Below are 20,274 nucleotides of genomic sequence, written 5' to 3' on the forward strand. Positions count from 1 at the left end.
TATAATATAGGGAAATTTCCAATCAGTGCCTTGTACTTTGGCTCAAGTGATAATTTGGTCCCCGAACTTTAAAATGTCAATATCCAATATCCGAATTTTCAAAATGCGACAATATAGTACTTGTTATTAATAGACCGTTAGTTATTATATCACATAGCCTCATGTGCGATTTAAGACTTTTAAAATATCAAAATTACCTTTAAAAATAAAGCATACGGTTAATTATCTTCTTCCTCAAGAAGATGGAACAGAGCCCAAGCTATATGTTACAAACAACAAAACCCTTGCAACAAAGCCCAAGATCTCTGTCACAAACACTTGCAACGACTTTGCCTTTCTCGTAAAGTCGTTGCAAGTCTTTTCCAGAAAAAAAAAATCCAAATTTTATACAACTTATTTTTATTTTAACTTAACACAATAATATTTTATTCCTACAGGTAAAAGAGAGGAGAAGAACTAGAGGTTTTGTTGTTTTGTTTTGACACTTGAGAGAGAGAGAGAGAGAGATCAGTGGTGGTGGCCGGTGATTACTCGCTTTATCCATTTTTCGGATAAGATAATTATATTAGTTAAAGGAAAACTTTTCTCCCAGAAATTGCTTTGATATTGGTCAGAAGATGATGGAATATTCAGAGGAGAAGAAAGACAAAAGTGCTATCGTTGGGATGAAAAATTTGACGATTGATTTTGATTTAGTCAATTGAATTAGGAATTTATTTCATTGGTGTAGTTTCTAAACTATGGCCCATTTGGTTGTGGTATTTGGACTCCTAAGGTCGATGTGCAGATATGTGCATTCACGGCACATCTGATCTAACCTTGCATTCCCAACTTTTAATAAGTGCATATAAAGTTCAAAAGCTTGCACGATTAAACTTTGCTGCTGTAATTTGTTCAATTTCATCTTCTACTAGAATGCCAACTCCAACATGTTCTAACTTCTAAGAACTCTTTCTTTAAGACATTCCATTCTTCTCTAGGTATTTCACAATAAAATGTTATCTCTTAGTGCATTTCAAGACTTTTGAGTAATAAATCCCAACATACAAAAATTGACCGATAGCCTAACAAATCTAAAAACCATATATGCTACACTATAAAGATGGACATGGCGTAATAGTTGCAGCTATTGTGTTCTTACAAGAATGCAGGAGAGTGAGAAAGGGGAGGAGAAAAGGTAGGAAGAGAGGAAGAGAACGAGAAAGGGCATATATATATATATATATATAGATACATATACAAATACGTATAATATATATAGAATATTTAATATATATTAAACATAATTTATTATTTATTTATTACAATCCAGTCCGTTAGATCAGACCCAATTGTCTTGAGAATCGATTAATTTGATTCCGGGTCCAAAAATTACAGAACCTATTGGGTCCATGTTCAAGTCTTCAACATTTCATGTCGGATCGGTTCCGATTCTCGTTAATTTTTGCCCAGACCCGACCCATTAACAGCCTTATATATGTGTGTGTATGTGTGTGTGTGTGTGTATGTGTGTTCGATCTTCTTGTTCAAGTGATTCTTCGTTAATAAAAGACTACGAACCCATGAAGGAGAGATCTTCTTGTTGGCCATTATTGACAATAGCACGTTATAATGTAGAAGACTATCAACTACTACAAGTGATTTATACAATGTAATAATGAATTATCCAAATTAGTTGAAGTAATTTTCCACATGTTAATCCAAACAAATCCTGGATTTTCTTGAATGGGTTTGTCTTAAAGGAATTAGTTATGTGCCAGGAGATCATACCTCTATGTTAATCATCTGTCTTCTAACACATGCATATGCATCATTCTTTTGCAAGGGGAGACAGATGACCTTTTAGGCTTTTACATCTGAGTTGATGATTGTACTCTACATTGTTAAGGAGTGGGTTTGGTAATGGTAATAAATTGTTCCCTATAATCCCAAGCGGATATGGTTATGGTTGTTGGGTCAGTTGTTGAGGGCAGTGTTTTAAATCTATTGTTGATCCGGTTATATGAACTGTTTGAACCATCGCACAGTCTTAATTTCAAGTCTGGTTCTGTTGAAACCTATTGTTCAGATAAAAAAATGTTTACTTGGTCAAAAACCATTTGATTTGGGTGGTTCAACCTGATCATCAGGTCGTGGGTTGCATATTAAATGTATGTGAAAACTTTTAGAGGCCGTAATTTTGCACTCCAATATCTGGTTAGACTACTTTTTTTTTTTGGTAACTTTTAGAGATCCTGTGAGTCTCATTCACTATTTTCGTGAAACCCCCCTTTTTTGGCCTCAAATCACAATTTTAATATTTTTATAAATAAAAAAAATGAATTTAAAACATAAATTAAATATAAAATAATACATATCATATGTAAAACATAATTATACACTATTTATTGATAAAACATGTATTTATACATGTGTGCGCACACACACACACACACACACACACACAAAAATATATATATATATATATATATATATATATATATATATATATATATATATATAGAGAGAGAGAGAGAGAGAGAGAGAGAGAGAGAGAGAAATTTGAGTGGTTCAGTTTTACTTTGGTGTTTTGCAAAAACTGGTGGTATTGGTTTAGTTTTCAGTTAACCTAAAAGAAAAATTAATGATTAACCAAATTGACTAGTATATAATTGTCTAATTATTATATTAAATAAATTATATATTATTTATTATTTATAATATAATATGATATATATATATATAGTCTTTATATGTTTCTTATAATATATATTGAAAATATAAAAAACAAAAACTAAAGACCGAACTAATTAAAAAACAAACATATTAATTGGTTAACCTATTGGTTTCAGTTTGAGTTTAAATTTTCAAATTTTCAAAAACCGATGGTACCGGTTCAATTTAAAAAAATAGCTAACCGAACCATGAGCATCCCTAGGTGAGGGCTTATGAGTCGACATTTTTAAAGGAAAAATTCCTGAGTAGTACCTTGAACTTTGGGGGTTTTGTCAAGTCATTCCCCAAACTTCAAAACGTGTTGTTGTAGTACCGGGAACTTTTAAATTGTATCTAATAGGTCCCTACAATTAGTTGACCATTAGTCAACATAGTCACGTGACATCATGTATGCATTAAATAATTACAAAGTGGCAAAATTACCCTTTATGATATTTTTCTGACCATTTTACCCAATTTGTCTAAGTGTTAGAAGAAGGAAAGGGGAAAAAGGGTTATGAAACAAGACACCGATCAACTTTTGAAGCTCATAATCTCCTGTTCAAGCTCCTTCATTGAACGATCAACTGTAACCAAACGATCACCTATTCGATTTCATAACCCTTCTTCCCCTTTCCTTCTTTTAACACACAAACAAAACGGGTAAAATGGTTAGAAAAATTTCATAAAGGGTAATTTTGCCATTTTGAATTTATTTAATATGCACTTGAAATGTGTGGTTTAAGGTTCGTCCACCCCCTAAATCAATTAAAACCCAGATACACCCTCTGTAGGGGCGTTGTATCGAGAAGCTCCCAATATGATACGTATCGACCGGTATATATTAATAGTTTGAAACTTGCACCTGATGTCATGTGACAATGTTGACTAACAATCAACTAACAGTAGGGACCTATTAGGTACAATTTGAAACTCGGGGACTGACTTGACACAACCCCCAAAATTCAGTGTACTAGAATTTTCCCTCCCAGTGTTCGATGGTTTTTTTGTTTTTGCTTGATCACCAGTTAGGTTTGTGGTTTGCTTATTGGTTTTTACTTTATTTTCTTGTCAGTTTCTTGGACTTATTTTTAGAACTCAGCTTCAGTCAGTGCAAGACTCATTCTAACAGCCTTTATGGCCTTGCATTGGGAATATCTCCCCATGGAATAAAGTATATAGGTACAAAGATATTTTCCAATGCAAGGCTGTAAAGACTGTTTGAATGGTGTTCGAACGAGCCTTGCACTGACTGAAGCCGATCTCAAAAAAGAGAATTGCCTTTTTTTTCTTGCTTAAAAAACAAACGCACCCACCGAGACATATGCATCATTCTTATAACATCTCCAAATAATATAATTTTATAAATTAAAAATCAAAGAACTAAAGAAACCTATTCAAATGGATCCCCTGGATCTGAGGAGCATTTGGCCTACAAGAATTTTCTTCTTTCTTGTGATTTCAGGAAAAAAAAAACTTGAATGATTGTAAAGCATTACTCTCTTAAAATAAAAAACACACAAAACACATTCTTGATTGCGTTTCTAGAAAATGATTTTTTCTAAAGCTTACAATATTCAAATAAAGACTGTAATTGAATGGATATCAATTTACCTTTCTTATTTTATTTTAACTTAATTTGATTTTTTTTCTACTTATATTTTGATTTAAACGCTTTTTGTACAAATAAAAGCTTTAAAGCAGCACAACACTTTGAGAGTATATGATATTTCACATTTTCACTAATTATACAACACTGAATAAAATCCAATGTAAACTGTTTTTCTTGTTGTCAGTTTCGAAAATAAAACAAAGTCATGTGGTGTGAAAACTTGTTTCTCAAAATAAAATCTCAAAAAAAGAAAAAACATCTTCTTAATTGTGTCTATGTTTACTGTTTTCAAAAGTTTGAAGAGTGAAAATCGGTTTTCGTTTTGTAAAGCATAGTTTTGATGATTTGAAAAATATGAATTATTTTTGGAAATAAAACCATGTGAAAAATTTAGAAACAAATGAAAGAAAAAACATTTACATTGTCGAACACCCCATAAGAAAAAATAATTTTCACCACTTTGAGGAAGCACACATCCAAGAGTTCTTCTTTTGTTTTTTTTTTTTTTTTAATTTTTATTTGATGATGTCGTGCTTTATAGAAACAAGTAAAACAAAAACACTCATATTGGTCAAATAAACTCTTAAGTAAGAATCATAAATTAAAAGTACAAAGTTATAAACCAGAATTCAGATTACATAAAATTATGTCTTATTTTTATGGGAAAATTTATGATACCAGAAAAGCAGCTTCTACCCATGACAACTCTGCCTACACATACCCACAAAACACTATTCCGTTCATTGGGAACATCTCCCCATGCATAAAACTATGTAAGGATGTAAAATGTTCTCTATGTATGATTGCAATCTCATGTGGATAGACATGGGTAGAATTGTCATGGGTAGGAGATCCAGACTTAGAAAAGCATGGTAATGGTCTACTGGAAAAGCTTTGACCAATGAAAGCACCCAATGAATTTTGATTAATATCACCTGATTGATCACTGCTTTTGTGATGCTAACTACCATTATAAACTTTTCCGATGTCATATTTTTCTGCTATTATAGTTGAACCCTTTTTTATACAAACAGTAATTATGGCTTAAATTACAAGTTTGAAGCTCCATTATGCAGCCTAAACATTTGGATACATTGCACAAAGATGAAACTTCCTATCCAAGATGAGTCTCCTGTGTTTACATTGGTCTTCTAACTCTTTCATTCGCTTAGACTGCAGCAAGAGAAACCAATGAACTGGTATTCTACTAATAATCATTCAAAATTTTTTGGGTTTTGATTGGTTGGGGCTGTTTGGTAATAGTTGAAGTGGTTGAATTGAAAGAATTATTAATGTATCTTTTAGTGAATAAAATACACTTGAATATTTTATTATTATATTATTTTATCAGCTAAAAGCCAAAACAATGTCTTTTTCGGTTCAGCAATTTGAACCGTTATCAAATGGGTTGGGGCTGTTTGGTAATAGTTGAAGTGGTTGAATTGAAAGAATTATTAGTGTATCTTTTAGTGAATAAAATACACTTGAATATTTTATTATTATATTATTTTATCAGCTAAAAGCCAAAACAATGTCTTTTTCGGTTCAGCAATTTGAACCGTTATCAAATGGCCCAAGTCTTTTAGGTACCATACCTTTGTTGGTACCATAATTGCTCATCTTTTGGCTTTTCTCATTGTCTACATTACCCAAAACGACAGTCAGTCATATATGCTGTCTCGGAATTAGTGCTATTCCACAAGTGCAATTCCTTGAATCAGAGACGCTTTGCCGATGAAAATTAGAGCAATGCAAGACTGCAAACCTGCAATATTACATTATTACCCACTGGTGCATGTATGAAGCGGCATATATAAATCCGAAGAAAAGAGATAAATATTTATGTATTTTGAATCTTCTTTAATTCCAAAACATAAATTTTACATGCTTTTGACTTGTCTAAGCTATCTGCTTCACCTTCATCTAAAGTTCTAAGCCCTCAATGAGAGAATTTACCAGACTTTCCCATTGATTTCTTTATTGCGGGTGGTTTTGATCCGAGACCTTGCCAACTGAGGCAGTTGGCAACTGACACCTTCCTCTCGTATGTTATGCTAAGGCTATGGGTGCAAGTTGGGCTGGATTAGCCCATGAATTAGGGTTAGGATTAAAAATTATGAACTCAAATTCCCTTTAGGTTGCATTAAAATTGACGACTTGTGTAACCTGATCCAACCCAAACCTGACATGTCTTCATATTTGCATATCTAAATATAATGTATGCATGTATTGATATAATAAAGAATTTTCAATGTAACATAAATATCATACTCGTAAAGCACAACTTTTTTCTTTATATGTTATTAATCTCGATTGACCAATCCTAAGTTAAAGAAGCTAGAGCAATTTTTAAAGGGGCAGAAAAGAAGTGAATAAATTAACCCAACCCAAAGTCATTGGGTGGGATTACTGGAATAGGGACTTAGGGCCAACCCAACCCAACCTACCCCACACCCACTTGTATCCCAAGCTAAGAAAGTCTATACACGAACAGCCAAATAGGTAGGAGGACTTCACAATTGGTCGTTTGGCTCGGTTTGAAAGGAGTACAGATACAAATATGCAGAGTGCATGTTTGTACTTTGTATGTATTTGCACTCTTTCTAAACTGAACCAGATGGGCTTTGGTTGGGTTATTCCATTTCGACCTAGTTAATCGTTTGCTCTGTTCTTTACTTCTTACTATTCGTTCAATTGCACATGGGCCGGAAAATGCAAAATTGCATATGTAATATGCCTGCCTAGTTTATTCAGTAAATGAGCTAAGTTGGATAGTGACTTGCATTCTACCTAAAGGTGGAGCCAGAGCCTGGCTTTTGAGATTTATTTGAAGCCCAGGCCCATCTCAATCTGAGACCTTGTAAATAAAAATACAAATATTAAATAATAAGTGTAGTATAGTAAAAACAAGATTTCTTTTAATACAAATAACATATTTCCTAATTCCTATAGACATTTTCCGAAAATATGAACAAATATGTAACAGCTTCTAAAGAGAGCCATAAAAGCATACTAAAAGCCTGATTGGAGGGCTTCAGTTATGATTGATCTGTTTTCACTTAGCCACTTTGAAGAAGCTATCAAAACAAGTTTCACTAGAGAGCCAAGTTTTTGGTTGAATGAAAGCATACTGATTATTCAGGCTAAGGTTCTAAATATTGATACATTCGTTACGTTTCTATTAGCGTATCGGTCCTTTTTTTATTTTTCTGTAATTTTATCAAAACTGGATCAGGGGGGCCAGTTTAAGACTCCTCCACCCCCTGAATCGGTCAGAACCTCAATACATCCTCTGTAGGGGTATATCGGAATACTTCCGATACGATATGCATCGGCCGGTATGGGTCGATATGTATTGATACTTTGAACCTAGATTCAGGCTGTTCGGATTTCTACCCAAACATAACTTCTAAAGCTTTCTGTGTGGGGCCTACCTTGCAAAGCCAAAAGCTGCTGCGTGAAAGTCCTCTCGAACTGGCACTTAGTCAAAAAAATCAATTCAGCTTGATTGAGCTACGCTGACTGAACCGTTCCTGAGAAACTACTGATAATAGCTTCACCAGAAATCAATTCTCAACTCATGCCTAGTTTTTCACCAAACATGGATTTTTTCTATACTTTTTTTTGAAAGATAAATAAAATATATATTAATGTATAGAAATATGTACAAACTGCACAAATATATAAACAAAATATGTACTAACCTACCTTGCAACACCAGAGGCAGAGACCACGGCTTGAAAGCCCTGCCAAACGCGCACTAAGACTAGTGTGTTAATAGGTGGGTTTACAGTTTAGATCTAGGCCCATTTCATGAACTATGCAGCCCATATTTGGCCCATAGTGTGGTGTGTGCAGGCGCAGGTGCACACCCATCTAGTAATGGGATTAGCCACACAATGTAACTGGATTCTGAATTACTCTTAACACCAGTGTGGTATGAGCTCAAATTCATTTTCAAATTCTGAATTACTCCTAACATCTATGTAACTGGATTAACCACAACTGGTTTGTGAATCCCCAAGATGGGTCGGTTGCAATGGGAATTCAAATTTGTGTAATTGTGGATTTAATTGAAATTCAAACTTGTGCAACTATGAAAATCTGGGTTTTAAAAGCTGTACTGCCCTTGGGTTTGATGGAGATTTGGGTAGTGAGAGATGTACAACCCACAAAAAGGTTCCTTTTGTTCCTGCTAAATGCTTTCGCTTTTTGCGAGCCCAGGTGCAGGTTCAGGCAGGCGTGGACGGACTACACAAAGCTGCAGGCATAGCCGCATGGGCATCAAAATTCCCACATTGCACAAACAATGTCAGACATAGACATATAGAGAGAGAAGAAAAAGCAAAAAGCAAAAATCAAAAATCAAAAGCTTGAAAAAATGGGTGAGGCGCGGACCTCAAAATTGATGTGGGACCATTGGCTTGCCATGTATCGCATGTAACATCATTCTCTTTATGCTGATAACGTTGATACTTTGCACAATCCAATTCAATTCACACCCAATTTATGTTATAGTATATTCCTATATATATGATGCATGTATGTTGATTTATCAATGGATATGACACTAAAGAGAATGCTTGGACTGTGAACGGGAATCGGTGGACTTTTCGGTCCTGGTTAAATGACGGTTTTGATGGGTTGGACGGGCAAACCACCTGGTTAACCGGAAAGACCAGGACCCATAAAACCTTCCGGTTTTAGTCCGGTCCGAATCTTAAAACACTTAGGCTAAAGAATAGATGATATGATTCATGTATATTTAGTAATAGTAATGTGAAACAGGCAGAAGAGAGAGGATGGCACTGTTTTTAAAACCGGACCGGACTGGAAAATTGGGAACTTGTCCATTTTCCTCTAAAACCGCTTTTTCCCTCAAAACTGTTGATTTTGATCAGCAAACCGTTGAACCAGTTGGTTAATCGTTCGAACTGTTCGAACAATTTTGACCGCTTTGCAATTTTTTGCTTTTTATTTTTTTTGTCAAAATGGGTCAGCTGTTCAGGTCGAATGGTTGGACCGTTCGAACCGGTAACCAGACCCCTGACCGGTTCGTTCACCGGTTCATTTTTAAAAACCATGGAGGATGGTAATGAAGGGTTATGTTCTTGTAGTATCAAGCTGTAAACGAGTCAGGTTAGGATTGGGTGTACCAGTCCCATTAGCAATCAATACTATCGCTGCCAAGGATGGACCAAGGGCAATAATATAATTATACTTCTGTAGACGAGGGTTAGTTGCGTTCGAAGGTTGATAAAGTTGAGGGCTTGAACGGTTCGACCTGTGAGCAAAATAACAGGTCAGAAACCCCGAATATTATCATAAGAGAAAAAGACTCCGATAATCAAATTAGTAAATACCTAACAAGGGGTCAGACGAGGCCTGAATAAAGGTAACTCAGATAAAATCACCAGAGAACTAGGGAGATTAGAGTGAACGGCCAGGATGCCAAATTATTGATAAAATATTCTTTTAATCATAATTATTTTATTTACTTTATATGATATCTACTCTGTTAGGCATAAAATATAACAAATATGATAAAAAAAAGATGTTTTTATATATTATAATTATATAATTGTTTCGATACTGAGTCAGTTTGGAACAACAAGAATCATCAATCCAATTATTAATCAGAACAAAAATATAGAGACATAATCAATTCTATCAATTGGGTTCTGTCAGGTAAACCCGATCCATTGACAGTCCTACGCATAAATATGATAAATATGATAGCATATATTCTAATAGTTGGATTAGGGTTGAAAAAATATTTGATTGAAAATTGGGTTGATTCAGAGTCACAGTTGAGGCTTTAACACATTGGATTGAGCTTAGGTTGACCTCATCTCGAATCAACCCAGCCCGAGTTGCAACCCTAACCGACCACCATTGAAAAAGAACTGTGAGAAGGAACAAATTGTTTGCATTTGAGTGTGTACAGTCTTCAGATTTATATTGCAGTTACAATATCATTTACTGGCTTCTAAGATCTCCTTTTTGGCCCCACGGCCAGGAGTAAGTGTAGCGGATCCTCTGTGACCCAAGCCCGATCTCTCCGGGCTGTATAGACTTGAACCCTACTGGATCTAGCATGCTTTGTTCAACAAATTAACCAAGTCAAACCCAGATTTTAATTGAATAACCAACTGTCAATAATCATGCTTAGTACGATCGACTTCAATCTGGCTTAAATTCTGCCGATGAGCATGTTTGATATTTCCACCCAACCCGAATAATTTTCAGTCGGGTCCACCACCCATTTAAGTGGAAACAGGAACCTTCTCACTACCATAGAAAACTCAGGGACTCAGGGTTGCTATTAAAAAATGATAAGATATCTCTCACTCTGCAACTTCGCTGTAAGAGTCGCAGCTTCGCTTCAATAAGAAATCAAAAAATAAAAAGAAAAAAGAAAGAAATCAGAGAATTATTACTAAACACCACTTCTGATAGCTTTCCCTCTGCTCTTCCTCTCTTCCTTTCTCTAATGAACTGATTCCACTTTTAAAATATTTCTGAAAAATACTTTCAACACATGGCCCACAAGCCCGTGAAGAAACATATGGGCCCTTATTAGTCATGGCCCAACTTCTTTTATTGGACCAGAACAGGCTTCTTATTCTTCTTCAATGTTTTTTTTCTAAAGTGTTTCTGAAGCACTACTGTAAAAGTCAACTAGGGTTTTAAAAGAATGCAGAGAGATGTCACTGAGTCTGACAACTGATATTCCATTCCCAGCAGCAACCTTATATACAAGAAGTATGCTTGTCACAATAATTGGGATTGGGTTGAGGGAAATGGAGACAAATAGTCCCCTCAATTGTTGACCTACAAACAGTAGCACTCCGTGAGGTCGGGTCGGTCCAAAACCTAATTAGGTGGAAAATGACAAACCCAAAGTCCAACACTGGCCAGTGGTACCCGCACAACAGAAACTTGGGTAGGATAAAACAGGTCATTCAGTTGATAAGACAAACGGGTCTGGAGTTATGCGGGTCAGATTTCAATAGCGTTTATGGATCAGTAATTCCATACCCAATATGGCATTTACTATGACACTATGACAGTAGTAAATATCAAAACGATGAAAAATAATCATTATAAAGTATAAATGTTCTCATGGCACTGAATGAATCAATTGTTGTCAAGGCAATTTCAAAGATTTTAGAAAAACTAAGGGGGTGCGTTCGATGCCGTTGTTATAGAAAATGGTGACATATCAATCCTATATCGGAAAAAATGATGTTTTACGAAATGTCTATTTGTTTGAAATTATTTTTTTCATAAAAAATGATTTTCTAAACCATGCTTTGAAAATCGAAAAGGCATGGTTTAGAATAGTATTGAATTTGACATTTTCTTAATTAGAGCGCATTGTTGCCAGCGGGGATGTAATGTGACAATGACATGGACTTTTTATAGATATGGAGCACTAGTACCAAACAGAAAGTATTGTTATTACTCTAGGAAATGTCTTATCTGGCAATAACATTTTCAAACAAAAAAAAAAACAATTTTCTAAGAAACGGTGCTTCCAACCCACACATCAGCAGCACCGTTTTCTAAGAAAACTGTATTGTATCTGCAACATTGATGCCAAACATATACTTTGTTTTCAAAAACAAAAATCAACTCCCACATCTAAACACCCCTAAATCAAAAGGGCAAAATAGACTCATAAAATAATATATGGGTAATTTGAGATTTTAGCTCAATTTAGAAAGAATACAAATACAAATATGCACAATACAAATACATATAAAATAATACAAAATATAAGGTTTTGCACTCTATATGTTTGTATTTATACTCCATCCAAACCAAGCCTTTAGAAATATTTATATCTATACTAGTTATAAAATTGTGAATAGGGTTTTGGTTTTTGAAATTTGTATTGGACATGAATTACCCGTTAACCACTAGATCTCTTAAGGACGATTTTGTATTTTGACAAAAAAAATTGTAATTAAGAAAGTTGATATTGTTTGTAGTAATGTAGAACGGTAAAAATGATGTGAATAAACTCCACATCATCCTTTCATTAAAGTTCACCCAACTAAAAAAAACATACCTTCACCTTCACATCTGCCATCAAAAACATATACCTTCTCTTCCCATTCAAAAAAGGGACAAAATTTACAAACAAAAAAAATATAAATATTTGATGGAGAAAAATGATTAAAATAACAAAATCCCACTTTGATCAGTTACATAACATTTATAGCACTTTTTAAGAAATTTTACTGAAACACAATATCCCTTTTTAAGTTGCCTCTATTGATTTAAACAAAATGGTTATTAAAAATTTCAATCCAATGCAGTTAAACTTCATAAAGGATTTTTCCAAGACTACTGAATTTGTGACAAGTGGACAAGGTATGATATTAGCCAACTTTTAATCAAGGTTCAAAGTATTGATACGATACACATATCGGTCGTATCATAGGGTACTTAAAAACGGCCGAAACACCTTTTTTTTTTAATTTTGGTTTTTTGGGAATCTTAAAACATGTTTTTTATTATTAAAAAAAGTTGGGGTCCGAAACACCTGAAAATAGGCGTTTTGGATCGTATCTTTTTCAAAAGATACAATATGATACGTCCGATACGGGACATATTGTATCAATACTTTAAACCATGCTTTTAATAGGATGGCTCTCTAACGAAAAATCAAGAGAATAAGACTTTTTAATTTATTTTTTTAAGTATAAAAATGAAATTTTCATTTAGTGTAACTCTTTTCACCTCCCACTTTTACCACTTTTAAAAGTGGAAAGGGAAAATCTATGATGCCTGAAAGACATTACTAAAAAGGCTTTGACCAATCAATACTCATAAATTTTGGTGAAAACCCACCTGATTGGTTATCACTTTTATGGTGGCAATTGATTGGTTATAAGTTGTTCCAATATTATGCTTTTTTTTTTTTTTACATTATATTTGAAGTTTTGAACCCAAGAGAGAAATAGTGTAAGATTATGGACTTTTTTTTACTAAAAGGTCATTGGTCACTTTTTATTATGAGGGTAAAAATATAATTTGAATAATTATTTTTATTAGTTTTTTAATCAAGATACGTTAAAGTATAAGTTTTGTAGAATTTTTCTTGACTAAAACACCTCTACTTTTGAATTTGGCCCCTCTTTAACTATTACGGCAAAAAATGCAATTTGAAATACTATTTTTCACTTCATTCAATTCTCTCTCATAACTCATTGAACCCTAAATTTAAGGTGTGGACATCCATTCTCTACAATTAGATATTTATCATATTAAAAAAATAAGTACGATAAATAAGAAAAAAATTTATTAATGATCAAAATGAAATACAAAATCTATAAACTATCTAGAAACATAGCCATTTTCTTTATTTAAGTGTTGGGTCAATGGTTCAACCTTTTAGGTCAAATGGGTAATCCCATGATGTCATAATTAAATAATAAAAATTTTAAAAAAAGTAAAAGCACTGAATTAGTAAGAAAATACAGGAATTGTGAATAAAAAATATATATTCATTGTGCCAAAAATAATAGTTGTGACTTGTGATAAACAAAAGTTTTTTTTATTAATAATGAGAATAAAATAGAAAGTTAATTTAACTTGAAAGGAAATTGTTTTCCATCTAAGCAGTGGTCAATGGTCCATAGGGGTCTACTTGGGCATTCCAACTCAAGCTTTGATTGACATATCTCACAATTTTAAAACAACCTAGGCTTGGATTTTCAAGCCTTAGGTTAGGTGGGCCCAAAAGTTTGGTCTTTTCAACTTTTTGGGTTAGGCTCAAACCTATTCGTTAGGTAGCTTGAGCTCAACCTAACCATATACATATATAAACACATTTGCACATATATATTCATATATGTATACATAAACACTTAACAAATGATGTCATAATTATACAGTAAAAACTGAAAAATTGGTAAAAACAAAAAAAATACAAAAAGAATAGCACATATCTAAAATCATACATTTATCATATACATAAATATTGTTTTATTAACAATGGAAATGAAAATAAAAAAAAAAATTAATCAACAACCACACCATGCTTTGATTACTTATCTTTTTTATAATGGGTTTGAATAAGGATATTGAAATTATCATTTTTTGAACTATTATTGAAATTATCACATGCAAACACATGAACATTTTACTAGTTCAAAGCATGGTTCTAAATATTGGGTTGTATTGGTGCTTTTTTTGTGTTTCATTATTTTTTTTTTCAAAACCAGTTCAGAGAGGCCGGTTTAAGTCCCGGCTACCCCCTATAGGGGCGTATCGGAAAGGCCCCGATGCGATACGTATTAGCCAATAGGGGCCGATATTTTGGAACCTTGGTTCAAAGAAAAATTCTCTAAGTGGGATGCTAATGGTTGGAGATAAGTGTTGAAATTCAAAAATTCAAGAGGTCTTTGTGGCAAAACAAAGTTTAGGAGACTGAGCTGTGTTGGGAAATAAGTGCTCGTTCGAATAAGTACTTATTCAACAAGTGTTTATTTTTAAGTACATAATAGTGTTTGGGAGGCATATTTTTCTCAAACCACTTACACTTATTTTAAATACTTATTTGTGTTGTAGTGTTTTGTAAACCGCTTATTCCACAAGTACTTATATTTGTGGAAATGACAATTATAACCATTAACATAGGCATATATTTACTATTTATAAATATCATATTGACACAAGGGAGAGCAAACGATAGTCACCACCACTGAGATTCCACATTAGTCCCTACCTTGCGAGTTAAGAATTGATGGAGAAAAAACAATAGGGTTTTATCGACTTTTTAAAGATGGGGGCAGTCGCTAAGAAATAAACAAAACACAAGTGGACTTATTTGCCAAGTGTGAATCAATACTTATTTTCACTTATTATGTATGTGTTTGGTTCCTTGGGCATTTATGGATAGGCCGTTTATTTGTACTTTTTTCACTTTAAAAAATTTTACTTTAAATGTTTCATCTTTTTGTTGTTTGGTTGGACTTCACTTTGAATGTTTTTTACCCTCCACCTCAGATTAATACCCATCAAAGTGGAAAAACTTTAGCTGTTGGGGGCCAATTATGTTGTTGAGAGAATTTTTGGAAATGCCACGTTACTATGAGAATGGGTAAATTAGTAATTACATATTAATTTATTTTGATTAAAAACCAAAGCATGGGTGTGAATAGGTAAACTGCCTAGAACGTGCCTAGCCCAGAAACTGTCTCAACAGCTTATGCTGTTGGGCCCCAATAGCCAAAGTTAACCATTAAAGTGTGCCACATCAACATTTGGTTTCAAGAAACACTGGGGCGTTGGGAAAAACTTTGGCTGTTGGGGCCAACAAACTTTCTTGTTGAGAGAGTTTCTGGGTTGAATTGATGGTGCACGATTTGATAGCTCCTAGCTGGAGGGTAGTTTGCCTAGTTGGTTGATCGAGCTACAAAGAAGAAGCATTCAGAGAACCCAGGGTGGCTAACCGGGTGTGGTTACTCCGATGCTTAAGTTAGTATTAGGTTGGTTGCAAGCTGAAAGTAAATGAATATAAGAGCTATAATGCACAAAATTGCATGTACCTGGGTCTCAAGGGCTGATGCCCTTACATAACTAGAATGTTGTAGGTCTCACAAAACTCCTTTGAGATCCTCGGCCTGCTCTGTTAGGAGTCCATTTTTCCCTGGGAGGTGGTTAATGTGCTAGCCAATAAGGCCCATCGTGTTTGTTCGATTCGGGCGAGATAAGAATAAGTCCTATGGTTATGCGGCATGATCCCGAAGATCTTGGAGGCAACTAGCATGCTTCTAGAAGTCTAACATATCACCTTGGCAAGTTAGGCAATCCCAAGCTACTCAGACCTCGGTCATCGCCGAGGTGCTCAAGATACCCGAAATGGGCCTTGCCTGCTGAGGTGGTATAGTGTTGAGGTGGCAATAAACACTGATTCATAGTCTAGTTGACAAATCCTATCCACGTGTGTTCTACTCACTAGGTCGGGCCAAATCACCCCTCATCAGCCATGTTACCACGAGAATGGGCAAATTAATTCTCTCAATAGGAAATACGTGCTCGTGAATTGGTGAACTACCGTGAACGTGGCCAATCTAGAAACTCTCTCAACAGGAAAGGCTGTTGGCCCCCAATAGCCAAAATTAACCCAAAGCATTGGAGAAAATAAGAAGTTGACATTTCCCCAAATGCTCCATACACAAAAATCAAAGCATTTTAGTTTTCTACCAATTATTTGATAAACGGTAAAACAAAACATTTATTTCATTTTACTTCTTCCATAATAAACACCAACGCCTATGTGGCACTGGTGTGACGACATTTTTTGAATAAACGCCAAGTGAACCAAAACAGCATATATATAGTCCCAGAATTTAAAATAAATACTTATAGTGTTTCAAAAAAAAGCTAAGTGTGAAGTGCTCCCTCGGTGGCTGTCTGTAATTTACCCACTAAAATAAGTTGCTTCATTGCCCCCCTTGATCTTGGACCATAATTCTACTTTGATGGGCCATCATCTGTGCCACCTAAAACAGTACTGATTGGGATCAATCCATGCTGGTTAGTTTATATTTCAAGCCTAAATTTTACCTAACACGTGATGTGTTCTTATAATATTAGAAGAAAGTGCAAGCAGGGTAAATGTCACAAGGGTCAAATATGGATATGTGATATATCTCCTTTTTTATTTATTTTAAAATGATAGAATAACATATTTTCAAAGGATTGAGTTGAAATTAAAAATTTAAATACCTTCCAAGGCATATAGGAAAAAAAAAAAGCAAGTGACCACAATCAGTGATGCAGTAGCCGCATCTTTGAACCACTACTCCTTTGGTTGTATAAATAGAAATTTAAATTATAAGCAAGCATCAAAATATGAAAATATCTATATGTCTGATAATATCAATGTCTATCGATATGACTGATACTTTTTTTTTCTTTTATCAGCCTAAAGTTTTAAGTTTCAAAATACCTATGTATGATGTATCCATGCATCTCCATCATCATTAATATGGATGGATAGTTTCATTCTTGATCCTAAATCAGCATTCATCCTTTTTGACTTAGATGTTCATAACATTAGTTTAATACCTCACAATAACCTAATTAAGGATTAAATAACACTCCTAAGCACTAAATTTAATAAGAAAACTGGTTAGGAAAACCATCTTAATAAACCAAAAATTTGGGTTTGGTTGTGAAAAAAAATAGAAAAAATAAATATCTTTTTAAGAGAGCATGGACTCACTTTCTACTGTTTTCCTCTATTTATTTTCAATCCTTGGAACTCAGTTTCAGTCAGTGCAAACTCCATTTATACAGCCTTTATCGCATTGCATTGAGAATATCTCCCCATGAAGTAAAGTACATAGGTACTTAGATATTCCTAATGTAAGGCTATAAAGGCTGTTCGAACGGGCCTGGAACTGACTGAAGCCGATCTCCTCTCCTTTAGGCTTTCTCTGGTTACATAGAGAATATAAGAAAGTGAAAGAAACTAAAAAAAATCAAAACAATTTTTTTTATCAAAGATGTCCGATTGGCAGGAAAAAACAAAGAAAGCTTTTAAAAGGGTAGTAGTGGGCTCCATCAAATATCAACCCATTATGCACTTTGCAGTCTTTTTTTTTTTTTGTATTTACAGATAGTTTTCAAGAAAAAGAGTAATTTAAAATTTCTTTTGGTATAAAAAAATATTTCTGTGGTGATTCCCAGCCACATTTTGAGTATTGTTTTTGGATTTTATTGACAAATTTTTAATTTTTCTTATTTTCTCTCACTTTCTTATTAGCAATCAAACCATACATTTCCCTATAAAATCAAAAGAGAAAACTTATTTCATCTTAACCTTTTTCTTTTCATACATTTGGTTTTCCTTGTCAACCAAACTGAGGCTATGGTTAACTTTTAATAATTAACAAAATGAAGTAGAATGAAGAGTTTTGACCATAATCAATCAACTGGTATCTTGGTCATTGTGCCCTGAATATATCGGGTGCTACATTAATCTTGTTTTGCCATTCTTTTCTATTCAGTGTCATATTTATGTTTCAATTTTAACTGTTGTAAGTCATTTCTTACTACTTAAACCCATCTATTCAAAGCCTTTGCCTCTTTTAGCTCTTTTATTTTAGAGGAATGCTTTTTTTAGTTCCTTCAATTTATAATAAATCACTTCTTTATAATGATGTCGTAGATGATCTTTTATGCAAATAACCAAACCATCTCAGTGTACTTTTTCTCATTTTATCTCATATTGATTACTAGTTGGTAAGCAAACAACTGATGTTCATCAAAGTTTGTCCCTGAAAGGTCTGATTGGTCAAAATTCTTGTATCATACCTAGTGACATCATAAAATTTCCCTAGAATTAAACAAAATTTCCCAATTTTTTGAAAATATTAAAATAAATGTTTGATTGGCCTAAAAGAGTATGGGACCCACAACAAGATTCCAAAAGTTTTTTTTTTTTAATAGTAGCTATTTTTCCTTTGCAAATCATCCCTCGATGCAGTGCAGGTTGCAAAATGGATGCATGGATGGAGCCCATTAACTTTCACATTTTTTCGACCTTTATTTTTCTTTTGTCAATCTCCTTTAAGAAAACAAATATTTTCTTTCAGCAAAGTCAATTTCTTGATATTCAAACATAATTGGAGAGAGAGAGATTTCCTTTCATGAAGGGATTGTTTTATCTATTAAAAGGGCCAAACTATCAAAAAAGCCTCATTGACTTTAATACTTCCGTTTTTTAAATCCTAACATTTGGTTGTTTGGTCTGTTTAGGGTATATGGCATAACTGTCTTCTTCAAATAAGATTGTCTTCATCTGTTGGTGATGATAATGCCAACCATATATAGCTTTTACTTATAACTAAAAACCAAAACAAGAAAATCTCACACATGATGTTGGGAATTGGGACCCATTTCCTTCCCTTTTTCAACAAAATGAGATAGTAGAAGCTGGAATGAGGTGTAGAGCCCATCCACACTCCCATCGATGTGGATGCTTTCAACGGAGACCTCACTTAATACGTCTAATCTTGTTGTTCTTTGTTTAGTTGGCCAGCTCTTATATGATAATTGTACTTGTTATAAGATGACAACCCTATAACAGTTGATAGACCTCATTACCAATGGAAGGGTCTATCATCCATAGAATGATATTAGAGAAAAGGTCAATCTTGGGTTTTTTGATGTGTTGGCCTTCTTTCAAACAATTAGATGTAGCTTCTCTAACTGCAATTTTTTTTTCTTTTAAATTTGTTTCTTATCTCATTGCAAAAATCTAAGATGCCGAAAGACATCATACTGAAAAGATTTTGACCAATCAAAACCCTGTAATTTTTTATGAAAACCCTGATTGGTAACTACTTTTTTTTTTCTCAATATCATGTCTTCCCATCTTAAGGAAGTGATTTGGGCACATCCCTTTTGTTAATGAGACATATCATCCTTAATGAGATGAAAAATATTGTAAAATTCATAATACAAGGGTAACTTTGTCTTTCTGTTTGCCCCTATAAAAATGGTGCTCAATGTGATCAGGAGTGTAAATGCTATTTCTGAAGAGTATTTTATGTATTATATATAATATAAAGCATTTATGCATTATATATATAATATTATATAACATAAATAATTTATATTATATATTTATATTAAGTAACAAAAATAACTAAATTCAAATTTGCCTTATTTAGTGTAGACTCTAAAGGTATTCTTCTCAAAAAAGAAAAAAAAATCTAAATGTTTTTTTTTTGTTGGAATTAAAAGCAAGAAAAAGCTTAAGTGGATTTAAAAGAAATAAATGGAATGTTATAAATAAAGATTCCGATTATTATTTATTAAGGCAATGATAAATGAGAAACTGATAACCCATCAACCGATATCATTGAACCGGTACTGCTACAGTGCAATTCGTAAAAAAATTCAGGTGCTTCTGAATTCTGATTGGTTAAAGTTCTTCC

This window comes from Nelumbo lutea, chromosome 2 (genome assembly GCF_056320005.1).
Source record: "Nelumbo lutea isolate HS-2025 chromosome 2, American lotus-T2T, whole genome shotgun sequence".
Classification (NCBI taxonomy): domain Eukaryota; kingdom Viridiplantae; phylum Streptophyta; class Magnoliopsida; order Proteales; family Nelumbonaceae; genus Nelumbo; species Nelumbo lutea.